This window comes from Macaca thibetana, chromosome 2, assembly GCF_024542745.1.
Source record: "Macaca thibetana thibetana isolate TM-01 chromosome 2, ASM2454274v1, whole genome shotgun sequence".
Lineage (NCBI taxonomy): Eukaryota > Metazoa > Chordata > Mammalia > Primates > Cercopithecidae > Macaca > Macaca thibetana.
Window position 1 is genome coordinate 15517705 of NC_065579.1, and position 20318 is coordinate 15538022.

General features: G+C 39.9%; 1 protein-coding gene and 2 pseudogenes across 2 annotated transcripts in view; all 3 read left to right on the forward strand.

Annotated features, from left to right (window-relative positions):
* The window catches only part of DYNC1LI1 (dynein cytoplasmic 1 light intermediate chain 1), a 354482-nt gene that overhangs the window by 232866 nt on the left and 101298 nt on the right, over positions 1-20318 (forward strand). The window lies entirely within an intron of this gene.
* LOC126948071 (60S ribosomal protein L30-like) lies at positions 5320-5733 on the forward strand (annotated as a pseudogene). Its single transcript, XR_007723328.1, has one exon. The product of XR_007723328.1 is annotated as a 60S ribosomal protein L30-like (transcript).
* LOC126949367 (immunoglobulin-binding protein 1-like) lies at positions 12640-13654 on the forward strand (annotated as a pseudogene).

Below are 20318 nucleotides of genomic sequence, written 5' to 3' on the forward strand. Positions count from 1 at the left end.
AGGGTAAGCTTATTCTTCTTTTTTTTTTTTTTTTTTAAAAAAAAAAAAAAACAGATCTTGAAAAATCCCCAGTGCCAGCCAACAGTTGTATTATCCATCTTTCTAATTTTTGCCAGAGGTGTAAAGTGAAATCTCAATGGTCTTTCATTCTTATTTCTCTGATTACTAATGAGTTTGAGTATTCCAGCATATGCTTGGAATAGCCTGTTTGGTTTTGCCTTTTATTAATTACTCATTTACTGGGGTTCCTGTCTTTTTCCTGTTGATGTATGAATCTCTTATATATTCTAGATATTAGCCACTTAGCAGTTTTAGACATTACGACTATCTCCTCCTATCTTGTTACTTGTTTGTTAACTCTTGCACAGTGGTCTTCACTGCATACGAAGAGTTGATTAAATTTATCACATTTTTGTCTTATGGCTTACGCTTTTGAGTTTCATTGAAGAATTCCTTCTCAACATAAAGTCCCCCACATTTTCTTACTTAACGTTATATATTTATTTTCAAATTTAGGTCTTTAATCCATTGACAATCACCTTTGTATGTGATATTAAGTAGGAATCTGGCTTTATTTTTCCCCAAAATGTGGGCCAGTTTTTCTAAGAAATTTTACTAAATGACCACCTCTTCCCTCCTTGCTTTGTGGTGCCAGGAAGTGCCGTATTTGTCATGACTTGGCAGAAACTTCTTGAGAATACAGACAAGGCAGAAGAAAGCACAACTGAGCAATAGAGAGTGAGGCAGAGATGCTATTGTTTGTAGTTTTGATATGTCTAAAGCCAGAAATCCACCTCTTCATTTTTGCTGGGTTTTTGTCCTTTGTAACTAAAATGACCATTACAACCATGATGTCCTAATCTCGCTTCTATGTAGAGAGCTAATGTCATAGCCTGCTGAGATTCAAATGACAACGATAATTCCAGTTAACATGATTTATTCTTACTTGTATCAGTTATTTGAATTTGTGATATGGTTGGTTGGATTATTTTGTTTCTTTTTAACTTGAGACAGAGAAACATGCAGTTTATTATTTTTTTTTGAGACAGAGTCTGGCTTTGTCGCCCAGGCTACAGCGCAGTGGTATGATCTCGACTCACTGCAACCTCTGCCTCCCAGGTTCAAGTGATTCTCCTGCCTCACCCTCCCCAGTAGCTGGAATTACAGGCACCCAGCACCACGCCTGGCTAATTTTTGTATTTCTAGTTGAGACGAGGTTTCACCATGTTGGCCAGGCTGGTCTCGAACTCTTGACCTCAAATGATCTGCCTGCCTTGGCCTCCCAAAGTGCTGGGATTACAGGCATGAGCCACTGCACCCGGCCAAGACAGAGAAATAATACAGTTGAAATGTGGTTTTTTGCTGAGATAACTGGGAAACATTTTGAGAAACTGGCAGATTTTGAGAAACTGACAGTTTTTCCCTATTAAAAGTTCACAGGAAAAACATAGGGCAAAAATATGTATATATTTTAGAGACAGAATTTTGCCCTGTTGCCCAGGCCGAGTGCAGTGGTATAATCATAGCTCACTGCAGCTTCAAACTCCTGGGCTCAGGCAATCCTCCTGACTCAGCCTCCCAAGTAGCTGGGACTACAAATGTGTGCCACCACAGGCAGCTAATCTTTTTATTTTATTTTTTAGAGTTGGGGTCTTGCTATGTTGCCCAGGCTTGTTTTGAACTCCTGGCCTTAAGCAATCCTACCACCTTGACCTCCTAAAACATTTGAATTATAGACATAAGCCATTGTGTCCAGCTAGGGAAAAAAACATTTTGAGCTTGGGGTAGGCAAAGATTTGTTAGATACAAAACCAAAAGCATAATCCATAACAAAATTAGTAAATTAGAGTTCTTCAAAAGTCAAACCTTTTTCTCTTTGAAAGATACTGTCAAGAGATGGAAAAGGCAAATTATAGCCTGGCAGAAAATATTTATAAGACACTTATCTGATAAAGAACTTGTGTCCAGAATACACAAAGAATTTTCAAAACTCAATAATAAAACAACCTACCCAATTTTAAAAATGGGCAAGAGATTTGAATGCTCTTTACTAAAGAAGATGTATAGATGGCAAATAAGCACATGAAAATATGTCCAACAACATTAGTCATTAGAGAAATTAAAACCACAATGTGATATTACTACACATTCATTAGAAGGGCTAAAAAGATTGACTATACCAAGCGCTAGTGATGATCTGGAGTAACTAGAAGTCTTATATACAACTAGTGTGAATATGAAATGACCAAACACTTTTTTTTTTTTTTAAGACAGGGTCTCACTTTGTTGCCCAGGCTGGCCTCGAACACATGAGCTCAAGGGATCTTCCCACCTCAACCTCCTGAGTAGCTGGGACTACAGGAGTGCTACTGTGCCCAGCTCCAAATGATCAAACGCTTTGGAAAACTGCTTAGTGTAAGTTCTCCAAAAGACACTGTATTTGTTTCCTAAGGCTGCTGTAAAAAAGCACAAATTAGAAATGTATTGACAGAACAGAAATCTATTCTCTCACAGTTCTGGAGGCTAGAGGTCCCAAAACAACCCTGTCGGTAGGATTGGTTCTTCTGAGGGCTCTCAGGGAGGGTCTGTTCTGTGTCTTTATCCTGGCTTCCACAGATGGCTGGTAAGTTTTGTCTTTCCTTGGTTTACAGCATCACTCCAGTCTCTCCCTTTGTTTCCACATGGAGTTCTCCCTATGTGTCTCTATTTCGGTTTCTTTCCTTCTCTTCTATAAGGATATCAGCCATATTGGATTAGAGTCCCCCAAATTGAATATGGCCTCATCTAACTTTGCAGATATCTACAAAGATTATTTCCAAATAAGGTCACATTCACATGGACCAGAGGTTTAGGACTTCATATATATTTTTGGAAGATGCAGTTTGACCCATAATATACATGTACTCGAATATTCATAAAAGCACAATTTGTAATAGCCTAGAACAGCAAACGATCTCGCTACTCATCAATAGTTGAATAGATAAATAAATCATGATATAGTCATGTGATGAATACCATAATACAATAAAAATTAACTACCTACAACTATGGACAATATGGATGAATCTCACAAATAAAATGCTGGATAAAATAAATAAAACAGCATATACTGGCTGGGCACAGTGGCTCACTCCTATAATCCCAGCACTTTGGGAGGCCGAGGCGAGTGAATCACTTGAGGTCAGGAGTTCAAGACCAGCCTGGCCAACATGGTGAAACCCCATCTCTACTAAAAATATAAATTAGCGAGTGTGACGGTACATGCCTATAGTCCCAGCTACTCAGGAGGCTGAGGCAGGAGAATCACTTGAACCTGGGAGGCAGAGATTGCAATGAGCCAAGATTGTGCCACTGTACTGCAGACGGGTGACAGAGTAAGACTCCGTCTCAAAAAAAAAAAAATTCTTTTTCACAGATTTTGTTGTTGTTGTTGTTAAGATATAGGATCTCACTATGCTGCTTAGGCTGGCCTTGAACTCCTGGACTCAAGCGATCCTCCCATCTCAGCCTCCTAAGACTACAGGCTTGCAGCACTATACCCAGCTAAGAATTCTTAATTTGCTTCCTTAAGAGAAGTACATCAATAAATATGATTTCTTCAAATGTAGCAACTCTGAAATATTCACTTAGAGTCCCTCAGAGATCAAAAGAGGTTCAGACTACTTAATTTTTTAGGCTCTTAGTTTTTTTTTTTTTTTTGAAACGGAGTCTCGCTCTGCCGCCCAGGCTGGAGTGCAGTGGCCGGATCTCAGCTCACTGCAAGCTCCGCTTCCCGGGTTTACGCCTCAGGCTCCGGAGTAGCTGGGACTACAGGCGCCTGCCACCTCGCCCGGCTAGTTTTTTTTTTTGTATTTTTTAGTAGAGACGGGGTTTCACCATGTTAGCCAGGATGGTCTTAGTTTTATATATACACAGAAATGAACAGACAGGGTGACAAATATTGTGTGATACATTGTGTAATATATTTTATATTTTTACATTTACTAAATATAATAATTGTAACATAAAATAATTCCAAACAATGTCAATGATGTCAAAAGTCCTAACATAGGTCCTTCTCACTGTGAAGGCACTATTCTAGATGGTGGAGATACATAGAGAACAGAATAGACAAAAATCCTTGCCTGCTAAGAGCTTGCATTCTAGCTGGCAGGAGACAGGCAATAAACAGTAAACATAAGAAATATGCTAATTCTGTGGTATGATAGAGGGGATAAGTCACCATGGGAAAAAAAAGTAAAGCAAGGAAAAAGTGTTCAGGGGAGAAGGGGAGGGACTGTGTTTTAATGGGGTGGGCAGGGTAGACCTCCTTAAGAAGGTGACAGTTGAGCAAAAATTTGAAGAAGAAAAGGGAATGAGCCATATGAATATCTGGTGGGCGGGGGGAATCACTTCAAATAGATAGATGTTCCAAAGACCCTTAAGATGTAGCCATACTGGCGTGTTTGAGGCAAAAAAAGGACAAATTCCATTTGTATAAATGGAGAGAAATATGTGTGAAGGAGAGTAGTAAATGAATCAGACAGGTAAAGGGCATTCAGATTATACAGAGCATCTTAGGCGCTATAAGAACTTTAGCTTCCTCTCTGACAGAAATGGAAAGCCATTGCAGGGATTTGAGCAGAAGAGTGACATGATCTGATTTCCATTTTATTTTTTTGAGACAGAGTATCATTTTGTCATCCATGCTAGAGTGCAGTGGCACAATCATGGCTCACTGCAGCCTCAAACTCCTGGGCTCAAGCGATCCTCTTACCTCAGCCTCCCTAGTGGCTGGGACTACAGGCATGCACCATGATACCAGGCTAATTTTTAAAATTTTTGTAGATACAGGGTCTTGTTATGTTGCCTGGTCTGGTCTCAAACTTCTGGCCTCAAGGGATCCTCCTGACTCAGCCTCCCAGAGTGTTGGGATTACAGGTGTGAGCCATCACCCCATCCTCACTTCCATTTTAACCTAATTTTTCTGGCTGCCATGTTGAGAATAGATTTTAAGAGGCAAGTATAAAAGTAGTGAGACAAGAAAGGAGGTTAATTAAATAATTCATGTGGGAGGTAACAGGAGTTTCGATCCGGATGATAGCAGAAGTGATAAGAAATGGTTATACTTGGATATATTCTGAACGTAGGGCCAGGAGAATTTGCTGACAGACTAAGATGGGTGAGCAGGAGGTAGAAGAGAAAAAGAAGAGTCATGGAAGATGCCAACCCAAGAACCAAGATGTGAAAGAGGGCAGACTGGGTAAGTTTGAGGCAGAATATTAGGAGCTCAGTTTGAACTTGTTAAGACTGAGATGCCCTTTTTTTTTTTTTTTTTTTTGCTTCCCGGCCATCTTAGCGGCTGCTCTTGGTTGAGGGCTGTCCCGCACCTAAGGCAGGAATATGATGGCCGCAAAGAAGACAAAAAAGTCTCTGGAGTCAATCAACTCTAGGCTGCAACTCGTTATGAAAAGTGGAAAGTACGTGCTGGGGTACAAGCAGACTCTGAAGCCAAGGCAAAGCTAAATTGGCCATTCTTGCTAACAACTGCTCAGCTTTGAGGAAATCCAAAACAGAGTACTATGCAATGTTGGCCAAAACTGGTGTCCATCACTACAGTGGCAATAATATTGAACTGGGCACAGCAAGCGGAAAATACGACAGAGTGTGCACACTGGCTATCATTGATCCAGGTAACTCTGACATCATTAGAAGCATGCCAGAACAGACTGGTGAACAGTAAACCACGCAAAAATTTTCCTTTAATAAAATTTGCCAGCCGGGCGCGGTGGCTCAAGCCTGTAATCCCAGCACTTTGGGAGGCCGAGGCGGGTGGATCACGAGGTCAGGAGATCGAGACTATCCTGGCTAACATGGTGAAACCCCGTCTCTACTAAAAATACAAAAAACTAGCCGGGCGTGGTGGCGGGCGCCTGTAGTCTCAGCTACTTGGGAGGCTGAGGCGGGAGAATGGCGTGAACCCGGGAGGCGGAGCTTGCAATGAGCCGAGATCATGCCACTGCACTCCAGCCTGGGAGACACAGCGAGACTCCGTCTCAAAAAAAATAAAATAAAATAAAATAAAATAATAAAATAAAATAAAATTTGCCTGAGCTTGTTTAAAAAAAAAAAGAAAGATTGAGATACCCCATTTGTCTTAAATAAAGATATTCAGTAGACTATTGAGTTCATGGTTCTGGAATTCAGCGGAGAGGATGTCTGTACTAGAGATACTTTTGAGAGTCATCATCATATAGTGACATTGAAAACTGTAAAATTTGGATGAGTTTGCCATGAGAGTGAGGGTAGAAAAGAGACTCTCCTGGCTAACATGGTGAAACCCCGTGTCTACTAAAAATACAAAAACAAAAGTAGCTGGGCGTGGTGGCGGGCACTTGTAGTCCCAGCTACTTGGGAGGCTGAGGTGGGAGAAGGGCGAACCTGGGAGAGGGGACCTTGCAGTGAGCCGAGATCGCGCCACTGCACTCCAGCCTGGGCGACAGAGCGAGACTCCGTCTCAAAAACAAACAAACAAACAAACAGATCAATAAAGCAGAATAGAGATCCCAGAAATAGACCCACATAAATATAGCCAACTGATCTTTGACAAAGGAGCAAAGGCAATATAATGGAGCAAAAAAAGTCTTGTCTTTTCTTTCTTTTTTTTTTTTTTTTTAGACAGAGTCTCATTCTGTTGCCCAGCCTGGAGTGCAGTGGTGTGATCTCGACTTACTGCAACCTCCACCTCCTGGGTTCAAGCGATTCTCCTACCTCAATCTCCTGAGTAGCTGGGATTACAGGAATGTGCCGCCACTCCTGGCTAACTTTTGTATTTTTAGTAGAGACCGGGTTTCACCATGTTGGCCAGGCTGGTCTCAAAATCCTGACCTCAAGTGATCCACCCACCTCAACCTCCCAAAGTGCTGGGACTACAGGCATGAGCCATCACACCTGGCCAAAAATAGTCTTTTCAACAAATGGTACTGGAAAAACTGGAATAACAAACAAACCCAAATCTAGATACAGATCTTAAACTTTTCACAAAAACTAATTTAAAATGGATCATAAAACTAAATGTAAACCTCAAGACTCTAAAACTCCTAGAATGTAACATAAAAAGAAACTTAGATGACTTGGGTATGGCAATAAATTTCACTCATGGTTATAGTAAGGATTAAACAAAATAATACTTTAAAATATTAGAACAGTGCCTGGAATGTTTGCTTTGCATAATCCCGTGTTCCCCATTGCTATGAAGAAATCGTGTTTTGGTATATTCAATTATATTTTAATTGAACCACAGAGGCCATTTAGCAAGCCCATTAGTTAGATAAATTTTTTGACATACAAATAAATTATCTCTTACTTGATCTGTTTAATTAAAAAACAAAACAAATAGTTCTTTTTTTTTTTTTTACAATGCTATCTTGGGAACTGTGAGGTCTCCTGTCACTAGGTTGCCCCTGGGTGGGCTCCAGGAGAGTGACACAAGGAGCCTGAAGGTCACCTGACCCAGTGTCACTCACTGGCTGCCAGATGGATTCATAGCTGAGGTTTTTGGTAGGAAAGGAATTCACAAAACTTTTTTTTTTTTTTTTTTTTTTTTTTGAGACAGAGTTTTGCTCTGTCGCCCAGGCTGGAGTGCAGTGGCACCATCTCGGCTCACCACAACCTCCGCCTCCCGGGTTCAAGCAATTCTCTTGCCTCAGCCTCCCGAGTAGCTGGGACTACAGGAACACGCCACTACACCCGGCTGATTTTTGTATTTTTAGTAGAGATGGGGTTTCACCATGTTGGCCAGAATGGTCTTGATCTCCTGACCTTGTGATCCACCTGCCTCCGCCTCCCAAAATGCTAGGATTACAGGTGTGAGCCACTGCGTCCGGCATTCACAAAACATTTAAAAATTTTACTTGCCAACATTTAAAAATCAAGAGATTTCATATAAAAACTTGATTTCCAGACTTACTAAATTACAAGATTCTGCAACCCTGGGCCTGAAACCCTGTAGCACAGCCTTCTTCTGTGGTACAGAATAAAGGCTTCCTCCTTAGCTGTGCTAGTGTCCTCCAGTGCAATACAGCCCTACTGTTTCCAGCCCACTTGCTTCTCTCATTTGCTCCTCCCTGGTTCCTGCAGGCACCTGAGTTTGTAACTTCTAATTATTTCAATCCTTCCCTTTTTAGATGTGGAGGCCGAGGTCCCGTAGAGAAACAGAGGGCTGGAACTGGAATCTTAGCCATCAGACCAGGGCTCTTTTACATGCCTTGTGTTGTTTCTTTTATATTTGGTTGTTTTGAGAAAAAGATGATAGCTTAAAAAAAAAAAAAAAAAAAAGGTAAGACATGGTGGGGGGCCGGGCGCGGTGGCTCACACCTGTAATCCCAGCACGTTGAGAGGCTGAGGCGGGCAGATCACGAGGTCAGGAGTTCAAGACCAGCCTGGCCAATATGGTGAAACCCAGTCTTTACTAAAAGTACAAAAAAAAAAATTAGCTGGGCGTGGTAGCATGCGCCTGTAGTCCCAGCTACTTGGGAGGCGGAGGCAGAAGAATCGCTTGAACCCGGGAGGCGGAGGTTGCAGTGACCTGAGATCACACCACTGCACTCCACCCTGGTTGACAGAGCAAGACTCTATCTCAAAAAATAAAAAAAATAAAATAAAAGACATAGTGGGGAGAACTAAAATTTAGAGATTTTTAGGCACCATTTAGGTGATTAAATTGAGATGAAGGAAAAAGTGGAGGTGAGTAGAATTCTTTTTCTCTGTAGAAAATAGCTTCATTGTTGGCCGGGCGCAGTGGCTCACGCCTGTAATCTCAGCACTTTGGGAGGCTGAGACAGGCGGATCATGAGGTCAGGAGGTCGAGACCATCGTGGCTAACACGATGAAACCCCGTCTCTACTAAAAATACAAAAATTAGCCGGGCGTGGTGGCGGGCGCCTGTAGTCTCAGCTACTCAGGAGGCTGAGGCAGGAGAATGGCGTGAACCCGGGAGGCAGAGCTTGCAGTGAGCGGAGATCGTGCCACTGCACTCCAGCCGGGGAGATGGAACGAGATTCCGTCTCAAAAAAAAGAAAAGAAAATAGCTTCATTGTTTTGGGGGAAATGATGTATGTTCAGTGCAAAAGATTCCAGCAATACAGATAAGTACAAAGAAGAGAGTAAAGATTCCCCCAAATTTCACACTTCACTTATAATTTCCATTAACATTTTGATATGTAAATCTCTACATCCCCTCTTGACATATTTATAGATACACTTAATCTAACACTGTCTCAGCCAGGGATTATGTGTGAGTGTAGGGTTTTAGAGTTCCCACATAATCTTCATCAGTTTCCCTCCAACCAATTATTTGATATAGCCAATTGGGATATTTTTCAATTATATTAAGGTGCTATGCAACTACAAGGTCAAGCCTTCTTTGTCCCAACTCCCTTCCAATGAGATTGTTATGGACACATCCTGCCCACCTATATAGAAATTCTGAAGTTGCTAGATTGCATGTTTTTCTGAATGAGAGTGTCCATACAAGTCACTTTCATTATGTTCTGTAATTTGATTTTCCCACCAATAATACTTCTGGAATATTTGTGTCTAGTATATAAACACAGACTTTTAAAACCCCCCACAAATTTCCCTTTTAAGAACACCTTCAGCATCCTCAAGAGAAGCCAGTTGGTCTCTTACACAGACTTTGCTCCACCTGATTGATGCCTGGGAAAATGGGAACAGCTGATTGAAACCCATTATGCACATTCAAGTCTGTTTGATTGTTCACAATAGGCACTGATGAGAACAATTAGTTTCTCAATGATTGTATTAGTCAGGATTTGCTGCAATAATGTTGCATAACAGACAACTCCCAAATGTCAGTGATTCGTAAGAACAAATATTTATTTTTCACTCACTGGTCTGTGCACTGCAAGTGGGTTGTCCGGGCTCGCTTGGGCTTAGGTTTGGGTCTTTTCTACGTGTTTCTCATTCCAGGACCCAGGCTAAGTGGGCAATGGCTACTTGAGGCATTTTCTCCTCAAATCAAAAGGCAGAAATGCAGGAGGTCATGCTAAATTTCACAAACTCATATAAAGTCTCTGGTTAGATATAGCATATGATATATCTGCCCACATTGTATTGAGGCAAGAGAATGGGAGACGGGAGGTTGCAGTGAGCCAAGACTGTGCCACTGCACTCCAGCCTGGTGACAGAGCAAGACTCCGTCTCAAAAAAAAAAAAAAAAAAAGAAAGAAAGAAAAAGAAAAAACAGCTTGAGCAACATAGCGAGACCCTGTCTCTATGAAAAATTATTTTAAGCATAAAAAATGATAAAACAAAACAAAAAGGAAGATATACAAATGGCCTATAAGCACATGAGAAGATGCTCAACATCACTAATCATCAGGAAAATGCAAATCAAAAACACAGTGAGATACCACTTCACAAACATTAAGATGGCTATTATTAAACAAACAAACAAACAAACAGAAAATAGCAAATGTTGGTAAGGATGTAAAGAAATTGGAACACAGGTAACTTGTGGTAGGAATGCAAAATGGTTCAGTCACAGTAAAAAACTGGTGGTTCCTCAACAAGTTAAACATAAAATAGCCGTATGACCCTACAATTTCATTCCTAAGTATATATCAAACAAATTGAAAATGAGCACTCAAACAAGTACATGTACATATTCATTAGCAGTACTATTCACAATAGCCAAAAAGTAGAAAAAGTATAACTGTCCATCAATGGAGAATAAACAAATTATGGAATATATATACAATGGAATATTATTCAACCATAAAAAGAAACAAAATACTGATGTATGCTACAACGTGGATGGCCTCCAAAATATTATGCTAAGTGAAAGAAACCAGACACAAAATGTCACATTTTGTACAATTCCATTTATATGAAATATCCAGAATAGATAAATCCACAGAGACAGGCTCAAGCGATCTTCCCATCTCAGCTTCCTGAGTGGCTGGGACTATAAGTGCATGCCACCATGCCCAGCTAATTTTTTTTTTTTGTAGAGATGGGGTTTCGCCATGTTGCCCAGGCTAGTCTCAAACTCTTAGGCTCAAGCGATCTATCCACCTCAGCCTCCCAAAGTGCTGGGATTACAGATGTGAGCCACTGTGCCCAGTCAAAAAGGCTACCTTTTAATTAGAAAGGCCATACTCAAGCTGGACACAGCAGTACATGCCTAGTCCCAGCTACTCAGAAGGCTGAGGTGGGAGGATGGCTTGAGCCCAGGAGTTCAAAGCCAGCCTAGGCAACATAGTGAGATCTCATGCTTTGAAAGGAAAAAAAAGTAAAAAAAAGGCCACACCCAGAGAGTCCAGTTTTAGACAACTTGAGTTGGAAGCACCTGCATAACATCCAAGTGGAGATGTTCAGGAAGCCCCTGGGTATAAGGCTCTGGAGTTTAAGAGAAAACTTGAGGCTAGAAAAACAGTTTTAGAGAAATTAGTACAGAGTTAGTAACTGGAGCTGTGGAATTACATGAGATGTCTCAGAGAGTGCCTTCACTTCACATTACCCTGTTAGAAAACGAAACAAGAAAAAACAACCAATTGTTTCTTTATGGACAAATCGCCAATTTGGCAAGGTAATAAACTTGGTGAATAACTCAGACTTTCTTCCCTTGAAATGTTGTTACATTTTAAATTTCCAATAAACCAAATTGGTTAGGTCACCAAATGGTCTACATGATAAATTACACATATATGTTATTCTAGGAGTGTCAACCTAAGTGTCAACAGTGGTTGTGGCAGAGACTGATGGTAGCCTCCTGCAATCTTCCTCTTCCTTAGCATTAAGAATCCTGATTATCTTGGCACATTGATGCCCAGATTACTAATTCATTCTCTTCACTTCTTATAACTCTATTGAGATTTTCTATTTCTAGGTTATCTAATTTGTTAACATACAATTATTCATAGTAGTCCCTTATAACCTTTTGTACTTCTGTAAACTCTGTGGTAATATTCCCTCTTCTATTCCTGATTTTAGAAACCTGCAAGTTCTCTCTTTTTTCCTAGCCTAGCTAAAGATTTAGCAATTTTGTTGATCTTTTCAAAGAACCAACTTTTGATTTTGATTATTTTCTCCATTACCTTTCTGTTCTATATTTCATTTATTTCTGCTTGAATCTTTATTATTTCCTTCCTCCTACTTGCTTTGGGTTTAATTTGCTCTTCTTTTTTTTTAGTTTCATAATGAGGAAGGTTGGCAATTGTTTTGACATCTTTCTTTTTTTAAATTGTAAGTACTTACAGCTATAAATTTACTGTTAGCACTGTTCTATCTGACTCCCATAAGTTTTTGAACATTGTGTTTTCATTTTTACTCAACTCAAAGTATTTTCTAATTTCACCAGTGATTTCTCTTTTGACCCTTTAGTTATTTATGAATGTGTTGTTTCATTTTCACATATTTGCAAATTCCCCAGATTTCCTTCTGTTATTGAATTTAATTTTATTCCATTGTGATTGGAGAAGATAATTTGAATGATTTCAATCCATTTACATTTTTAACATTTTTGATATTTGGGAGGCTGAGGAAGGAGGATCACTTGAGCCCAGGGGTTAAGTCCTGCATGGGCAAAATAGTGAGATCTGCCTCTCTTAAAAAGAAAACACATCCTCCCTCCCCAAGATGGCTGCTGAAGATGAGTCACTGTTGCCGCGGCTCCCGGAACTGCTCGAAACCGGCAAACAGCTTCTGGATGAAGTAGAAGTAGCGACTGAAACCACCTGTCACCGGATAGTCCAGGAGAAGGTGTTCAAGGGCCCGGACCTCTTTGAGAAGGCTCCCGAAATGTTATCGCAGCTCGACTTGTTCAATTGAAATGAAGATTTGGAAGAGATTGCTTCCACCGACCTGAAGTAGCTGTTGGTGCCAGCGTTTCAAGGAGCCCTCACCATCAAAAAAGTCAACCCCAGCAAGCGTCTAGATCATTTGCAGCGGGTTCGAGAACACATCATAAACTACTTAACTCAGTGCCATTACTATCATGTTGCAGAGTTTGAGCTGCCCAAAACCAAGCACAACTCAGCTGAAAATCACACTGCTAATTCCTCCATGGCTTATCCTAGCCTCCTTGCTATGGCATCTCAAAGACAGGCTAAAATAGAGAGATACAAACAGAAGAAGGAGTTAGACCAGGGGTTGTCTGCAATGAAATCTGCTGCGGAAAGTGGTCAAGCAGGTGATGAGCGTGTTCATGAATATTACCTTCTTCACCTTCAGAGGTGGATTGATACCAGCTTGGAAGAGACTGAGAGCATTGACCAGGAAATAAAGATCCTGAGAGAAAGAGACTCTTCAAAGAGGCATCAGCTTCTAACTCGTCTCTCCAGGATAGGCCTCCAGTGAAACCCTTCATTCTCATGGGGAACACGGCCCAGGCCAAAGTATTTGGAGCTGGTTATCCAAGTCCAGCAACTATGACAGTGAGTGACTGGTATGAACAACATCGGAAATATGGAGCATTGCCAGATCAAGGAACAGCCAAGGCAACACCAGAGGAATTCAGGAAAGCGGCTCAGCAACAGGAAGATCAAGAAGTAAAGGAGGGAGAGAATGATGAACACTCTGCAGAGTTTGGGAGTGGGATAACTGGAAGGACACCCATCCTAGGGGCTATGACAACTGACAGAACATGGACTGATCTTCCCACAACACCACAGGACTGCAGGGTGCACACCTCCCCCGCCAAGGAAAACCATGCATTCTCCTCCTCCCTGGGCTCCTGCTTCAGCTGTGTACAATGAAGGCAAAGATTCTAAGTATTGCTTTGCATTCGATGAAGTGTCAAGTGATTAAGTAAGTGCGTATTTGTACCCTAGATGATGTGAGCCAGCAATCTTGTTTTGGCATCATCCTTCTCATCATGCTGTATTCCAATTTCTTAAGTGGAGAGAAAAGAGTGCCGAGAAATGGCTCTGTTTAATCAATGGTTGTCTGAATTCTCTGAAAAAATAATAAAATTCCCTTCTATTAAAAAAAAAGAAAAACAGTGATAGATTTTGATATGCATTTTATGGCTTAACATATGTTCTGTCCTAGAGAATGGCCCATATATACTTGAGAAAAATGTGCATTCTGTTGTTGTTGGGTGGAGTGTTCTATAGATGTCTATTAGACCTAGTTGGTTTATAGTATTATTCAAGTCTTCTATTTTCTTCTTGATCTTCTGTCTAGTTGTTTTATCCATTGCTGAATGTGACGTATTGAGATCTCCAACTCTTATTGTTGAATTGTCTATTTTGCCTTTAATTCTGTCAGTTTTTGTTTCATTTACTTTTTGGCTCTGTCATTAGGTTAATTATGTTTATAACTGTTATACTTTCTTGAGGGACTGACTCTTTTATCATTAGAAAATGGCCTCTGTCTCTAGTAAAAATTTTTTGTCTTAAGTCTATTTTGTCTTATATTAATACAGCCATTTTAGCCCTCTTTTAGTTACTCTTTACATGGTGTATCTTTTCCCATCCTTTTGTTTTTAAACTCTTTATATCTTGAATCTAAAGTGTGTCTCTTGTAGAATGAAATAATGGCGTTTGCAGCACGTGGATGGAATTGGAGACCATTATTCTAAGTGAATTAACTCAGGCATGGAAAACCAAACATCATATGTTCTCACTCATAAGTGGTAGCTAAGCCATGAGGATGCAAAGGCATAAGAATGACACAATAGACTTTGGGAACTTGGGGGAAAGGGCGGTAGGGGGTGAGGGATAAAAGACTACATGGTGGGTACAGTGTACACTGCTCAGGTGATGGGTGCACCAGAATCTCAGAAATCACCACTAAATAACTTATTCATGTAACCAAACACTGCCTGTTCCCCAAAAAACCTTTGAAATAAAATAATCATAATAACAACAACAATAATAATAAAAATAAAGTGTGTCACTTGTAGACACAATATAGTTGGATCATGTTTTTCATCAGTTTTGCTAATCTCTGCCTTTGATTGGAGTGTTTAAACCATTTACACTTAATGTAATTATGAATAAGAGGTTTTATAATTGTCATTTTCCTACTTTTTCCTATATTGTTAAATATGTTTTACTGTACCATTTTTATTCCCTTGTAATTTATTTTAGCATTCTTTGAGTTATTTTGTGATTGCCTTAGAGATTACAATTAACATCTAAACTTAAAACAATTTAGTTTGTATTAATAGCAGGTTAATTTCAATAGGATACACAAACTTTTTTCCTGTATAGCTCATTTCTTCCCTCCCCCTTTGTCCTATTATTGACATAAAAATTATATCTTATACATTATATACCCATTGACATAGATTTGTAAGTATTGTTTTATGTAGTTATCTTTTAAATCAGATAGGAGAAAAGGAACATTTCAAACAAAAATTACCTTTATACTGCTTTTTGTATTTACTTATGTAGTTACCATTACCAGTGGTATTTCTTTATTTCTTCATGTGGGGAGAGAATCTGTAAACAGGGCTAATTAAAATGTCACAAGGCTCACTGTTTTTTGTTTGTTTTTTTAATCATGATTCAGCCAATTTCTTCAAGAAATGCTTTTTGTATTGTTGCAAGCCTTGGATTAATATCCAGTGTTCTGAAAAAGTTGATTTTGACTATTTTTGTCAGTATTTTTATTACTGTTATGGAGGAGTAGATTTTTGGAGATCCTTATTCTGGCGTTCCCACTCCAGTGCCCACCTAAACATTCTATATTTCCCATTTTTTTCTGGCAGCTATGGCGCTGTATGACTGAGTTTGGTCAATTAGTTATAAAATATATTGTGTGGCAGCTTCTTGGAAAATCACCTTATCACAGATGTGGCGACTCACACCTGTAATCTCAGCACTTTGGGTGGCTGAACTGGGAGGATCACGTGAGTCCAGGAGTTTAAGATCAGCCTGGGAAACATAGCTAGACTCTATTTCTATTATTTATTTATTTACTTATTTATTTAGAGACAAGATCTCACTCTGTCACCCAGGCTGACGTGCACTGGTGTGATCACAGCTCCGTATAACCTCCTGGGCTCCAGCAATCCCCCAATCTCAGCCTCTCAAGTAGCTGGGACCACAGGCGTGCATTGCCAGGCTCAGCTAATTTTTAAGTTTTTTGCAGACAGGTTCACACTCTGTTGCCCAGGCTGGTCTTGAAATCCCAGGATCAAGTGATCCTCCTGCTTTGGCCTCCTAAAGTGCTGAGACTACAGGCATGAGCCACTGTGCCCAGCCTACACATTTTTTAAAATTAAAGAAAAAAGCAAAAAAGAAAACCACTTTAAAAGGACATGGCCTTTGTACCTTTCTTGTCTCATTTCTCCAATCTGCTACTTGGAATGTGAATGTAATGACTAGAACTCTGGCAGGTATCTTAGACCATGAAGATGGGGATTATACCTTAAGAATGATGGAGTGAAGATCTGGAAGTTGATGGATTATGATGGCTTTGGAACCACTGTACAAGCACTAGATAGCCAGTGGACAGACATTTTATATTAGAGAAATATTCTTCTGCTTTATTTGATGTTATTTTGGATATTTTTTCTGAGTAATTGTAGCTGAAATTAATTTTGACTCATACAGTAGCTATTACTGGACTGTAGGAGTATTCATGATTTTTATCTATTTCTCTTCTCCTTCCTTCCTTCCTTCTTTCCTGTAGCTGAAATTAATTTTGACTCATATAGTAGCTATTACTGGACTATAGGAGTATTCATGATTTTTATCTATTTCTCTTCCCCTTCCTTCCTTCCTTCCTTCCTTCCTTCCTTCCTTCCTTCCTTCCTTCCTTCCTTCCTTCCTTCCTTTCTTTCCTTTCTTTTCTCTTTCTTTCTTTCTTTCTTTCTTTCTTTCTTTCTTTCTTTCTTTCTTTTCTTTCTTTTTCTTTCTTTCTTTCTTTCTTTCTTTCTTTCTTTCTTTCTTTCTTTCTTTTTCTTTCTTTCTTTCTTTCTTTCTTTCTTTCTTTCACAGTGTCTCGCTCCTGTAGCCCAGGCTGGAGTGCAATGGCGCGACCTCGGCTCATTGCCACCTCCACCTCCCAGGTTCAGGCGATTCTCCTGCCTCAATCTCCCAAGTAGCTGGGATTACAGGTGCCCGCCACCACGCCTGGCTAATCTTTTTTGTATTTTTAGTAGAGACGGGGGTTTCACCATGTTGGCCAGGCTGGTCTCGAACTCCTGACCTCAGGTGATCCACCCGCCTCAGCCTCCCAAAGTGCTAGGATTACAGGTGTGAGGCACTGTGCCCGGCCGATTTTTATGTATTTCTTTATATTTTTTGTATTACCTAGTTTTCCCATAACTATTATCTATTACTTTTTTAGTCAGAACAAAAAGTATTTCCATGTAAATAAATGCATATGGTAATATTAATGTATATACTAAAACATACATATATGTATTTAATATATAAAATGTTTATACATGCATTTATAATATATGTCATATTGGTATATGTATTTCTATATTTATTCACACAAAAATACACACACATACATATATTTCCATAGCTTTATGTTTTAGAAGATTGAAAACTGTCTTCTATTAGTTGGTCATATATCAGATGGATGAATTTCCAAAATAACTGGAACACAGCCACAACAATCAAGCAAATCAATAATTAAATCCCAAAACTTTGTTTCAGTTGCTATAATGGGGAGAGACAAAGATAAACAAGAGCTGATGGTAGAAATCACAGTGTTTGGGAGATGAGATGAACGGAGATTTGGCAAAGGCATACTATTGAAATAAGAAACATTGACACAAGTCAGTAAAGCAACATCTGCAAACCTTCCCCTCTACCTTTTCTGGAGGGACACAACCCACGCAGATCCAGGGACTCTAATGTTATTTCAGTGTTCCTGTAATATTTACAGTAGTGCCTTTAGTTGTTTTCTCTGACTACTACATGATTGCAACCAGGTAAGCCAGTTCTGCAGCCAAAATCATCTGGGAGGAGGCAGCCTGGAGATATCTCGGAAAAGAAATAAATATGACTCATTTATAAAAGCTAGATGACTGCCATACTTGGCCCTGGGTAAAATATAAGAGAATACGATTTAGGTGAGATTAAAAACAAAAGATCAGAATAAGTGCTTCTTTAATCTATTTGAAAATAAGAATTTTAAGCCTCTCCCTGGAGCTTTTTACTTAGAATACTGAATTGCTCATGTTCTCTTTTTCCCATATTTTATTTTTTATTTTATTATTATTATTTTTTGAGTTGGAGTCTCGCTCTGTTGCCCCGAGGGGAGTGCAGTGTGGTGATCTCCGCTCACTGCAAGCTCTGCCTCCCGGATTCACGCCGTTCTCCTGCCTCAGCCTCCGAGTAGCTGGGACTGCAGGCGCCCGCCACCATGCCCGGCTAATTTTTTGTATTTTTAGTAGAGACAGGGTTTCACCGTGTTAGCCAGGATGGTCTCGATTTCCTGACCTCATGATCTGCTCACCTCAGCCTCCCAAAGTGCTGGGATTACAGGCGTGAGCCACTGCGCCCGGCCCCAGTATTTTATTTGTATTAGCTATACAAGCATACATTTTAAAAGACAAAATATTAAAAAGTTCAAAATCACCTCTCCTTTGCTCTCCAGTCCTACATTCTAGAAGCAACTATATTCAATACTTTTGTTTATTCTTTTATTGGTTGTATATTTTTAAATAATATGCTTATTGTGTTAATTTCTGATTGATCGAATTTAGACATTGTGTATAGCTTTCTGAATCAGGCAGCTTCAAGTCAGAAAACTAAAACCCTTAGCAAATTTAGTAGCGAAAATTTAATACAGTCATAAAGGGGTTGGAACTTCAGATCCTTTCTTTTCTTTTTTTTTTTTTGAGACAGAGTGACTCTGTCACCCAGGCTGGAGTGCAGTGGCATGAGCTTGGCTCACTGCAACCTCCGCCTCCCAGGTTCAGGCGATTCTCCTGCCTCAGCCTCCTGAGCAGGTGTGATTATAGGCGCACGCCACCACGCCCGGCTAATTTTTGTATTTGTAGTAGAGATGGGGTTTCACCATGTTGGCCAGGCTGGTCTCAAACTCCTGGCTCAAGTGATCTGTCCACCTCAGCCTCCCAAAGTGCTGGGATTACAGGCCTGAGCCACTGCACCTAGCCCAGCCTTCAGTTCTTAATTAGGGGTGATTTTGCCCCCTAGGGAACATTTGGCAATTTCCGGAGATATTTTTGTTGTCACAGCTGGGTAGTGACTATTGGTATCTAGTGGACAGAGTCTGTCAAGGAATGCTGCAACTCATTTTATAATACACAGGACAATCTCCGAAAACAAAGAGCCATCCAGACCAAAATGTCAATAGTGCTGAGTTTGAGGACCCTGGCTTAGAAAACCTGGAAGGATAATTAGGGGAAGTGGAGGTGCCCTTAACTTAAGCAACTGCAGAAAACCATTCTTATCTCCAGAGCCAGAGGGGCTCTGTCCACGGCAGAAAGAGTGGGAAGGAGAAATATCCTGGTTTCTCCTTCGCTGCCATCCTCCAATCCCTGGCTACCACTTCCTGTTGGCTGAACTCAGCCAAAACAGTCATCGAGATCTTGGAAGCATAGTTTACAGAAGTAGCCTGTGCAATATGAGCCTGGGAAGGGGAAAGGCAGGAAATGAATTTAAGAACAAATAGGCAAATACCCAGCATATCCTCCCATTATGGATGACAAGGATCAAATTCTATTCAATGGCTTTCCCTTTATGTATATATTTAATATTAATCATATTATAATGAATAATGTTGCTTATTTATGTTGAAAAATGTTGCTAATTGTAGTTACATTTTCTTTCTTGTACAACTTTTTGTTTTTTCTAGAGTTAACCTTTTTGTTTGTTTGTTTCATTTTCTGTGCGTGTATCACTAATTATTCCCAAATTGCCCATTAGGTCTATAAGACTTTTTCAATATTTTTTTTTCTGGTTCATTTCTTCAAATGCATTAGAAAGTATATTAGTTTAATTTTTTTTCATTGCCCTCCTTCCTAGAACCCTCTCTCCTCTATCCATTGTTCATTGAAAATGTCCATAAGTTTCCAAGTCTTTTTTTTTTTTTAACCCATTTATAATTTAGAAAAAAAAAAGTGCAGCTCGCTGCCAGTGCAGGGTTCTTGGGGCAAATGGGAAATGGTTAAAGAAAATTTACTTCTTTATACTCTCTGTTGGCATTTCTTTGTTAATCACATCATTGTCCACGATGAAACAGCCACACAATAAATAATCCATCTCTTTCGTTTATTCTGTCCCAGAATTGGCGGTAGTCCCAGGATCCTGTGGTAATCATGGGATGTGGCAGTCCATAGATGGGAAGTCTGGACTTAGTGAATTAAATTCAGGTGCCTT